Source organism: Pongo pygmaeus, chromosome 10 (assembly GCF_028885625.2).
Source record: "Pongo pygmaeus isolate AG05252 chromosome 10, NHGRI_mPonPyg2-v2.0_pri, whole genome shotgun sequence".
NCBI classification, from domain to species: Eukaryota; Metazoa; Chordata; class Mammalia; order Primates; family Hominidae; genus Pongo; species Pongo pygmaeus.
In genome coordinates this window covers 82606760-82608582 of record NC_072383.2, presented here as the reverse complement: position 1 = coordinate 82608582, position 1823 = coordinate 82606760, and the positions used below count along the sequence as shown (strand labels likewise).

Sequence of the window (1823 nt, the reverse complement as noted above, 5' to 3'; positions counted from 1 at the left end):
TTCAATATCCTGGTTGTGATATGGCACTACAGTTTTGCAGGACATTACCATTGGGGAAAACTAAAATACATTAAACCTGTCTATATTACTTCTGTAAAATCAGATATATGGGATTCTACAATTAATTGAAAATATAGGAAGAGATCCAAGGAAACAAAGTGGAAGCCAGCCTTCAAATGCAGCTTCTCACGTACATATTCAGTCTAATTTTGAGCTGTCATTTTTTAATCCTAAAAAACCAGAGCTCTCGTTCTCTGAATACCAACCCATATGTTTCTGTGGGCAAGTCTTGTGTGTACTCCCTGCCATGTCTCCATTCCAAACACACTTCTACAGTGATAACATGAAATATATCATAGATGATGTTCTCTTCTCAATCTCTGCTGCCTCCGAAATAGCTAACCTTAGTAACATCATGAATAAATTGCTGAAGGACAAAAATGAGTTCCACAAACATGTGGAGTTTGATTTCCTTACTGAGGGCCAGTTTCTGCTAATCTCCTTGGTCAAACACATGGGCCTGGAGATCATCTCATCAGAAGAGGTTGTGGAACTAGAATATGTGGAGAAGTACACTGCCCACCAGCCAGAGCACTGCATATTCTATGATGACTGGATCAGTTCAATTAAAGGGGCAGAGGAATGTACCTTGACTGGTTCTTATGATGAGACTTCTGTGTTCTGATCCTTGGAAGAAAAGTTCATAATGATGACTGTGAAACATACAGATGCTGTGAAAAATGTGGCCTCGGTGAAAAAAGACAGTTTGTCTTGTTTTTACTGAATTCTTCCATTGATCAGAGTACTGTCTTACCGGAGTAGAATTCAATGAGAAACAGGGAAAGCCCTACACTGCTGCAGAGATCATACTGGAATTGTAGATTATATAGCTGTTGATAGCTCAGAAACTATATTTTGCAGTGGCTGATGAGATAAAATGTTAAATATCTAGTCTACAGTCTCTATAGATAAAGAAGATGAAATGGTGGAATCCACAAATTGAGAAAGAAACAGAAAACAGAGCAATTGGGACTAACAAGGACTCCCATGCTGACCCTCTCTGACCACAAGGAAGCAATTTCCTTGGTTCTGTGGTCAAATGTTGAAGGAATCTGCAGTGCATCTTGGGACCACACAATTAAAGTGTGGGATGTTGAGTTCAGCAGTCTTAACTCAACTTTGTCAGGAAATAAAGTATTGTATTTTCTATTTTCTACTCTAAATGTTTAGCATCTGGAAGCACAGACATGCATATAAGACTGGGATCCCCAAACTAAAGATAGTTTTTTCTGTTGTTTTCCCAACTTCACATACAGGCTGGGTGACATCAGTAAAATGGTCTTCTATTCATGAACAGCAGCTGATTTCAGTATATTTAGGTGACGCCATCAAGCTGCAGAATACAAGAAGTTTTAAGGCTCCATTCTATGATCTAGCTGCTCATGAAGACAAAATTCTGAGTGTAGACTGGACAAACACAGGGATACTTCTCAGTGGAAGATCAGAAAATGAATTATATTCCTACAGATATTCACCTACCACTTCCCATGTGGGGCATGAAAGTGAATGATAATTTGATTACAGAGATTCTTTCTATAAATATTGGTAAAGAATCATGAAATTACATTGATGCAGATGCCGAAAGCAGCCTTTTAGATTAAAGTTTATATAATAGTTTCACCCTTTATAATAGTTAACATACCACTTTTTTATTTTATAATAGAATAGTTGGTGTTTAGAAAATATAAAATGTGGCCTGCATTTACTACCCTATATAAATTCTTGAAGAGAAACTGAGTTTTTAATTTATTTTTAAAGGTATT

At 37.0% G+C, this 1823-nt stretch overlaps 1 pseudogene; it reads left to right on the top strand.

Annotated features, from left to right (window-relative positions):
- Positions 1 to 307: 307 nt before the first annotated feature.
- Positions 308 to 1570, top strand: LOC129010753 (ribosome biogenesis protein WDR12-like; annotated as a pseudogene).
- The last annotated feature ends 253 nt before the right edge of the window (positions 1571 to 1823 follow it).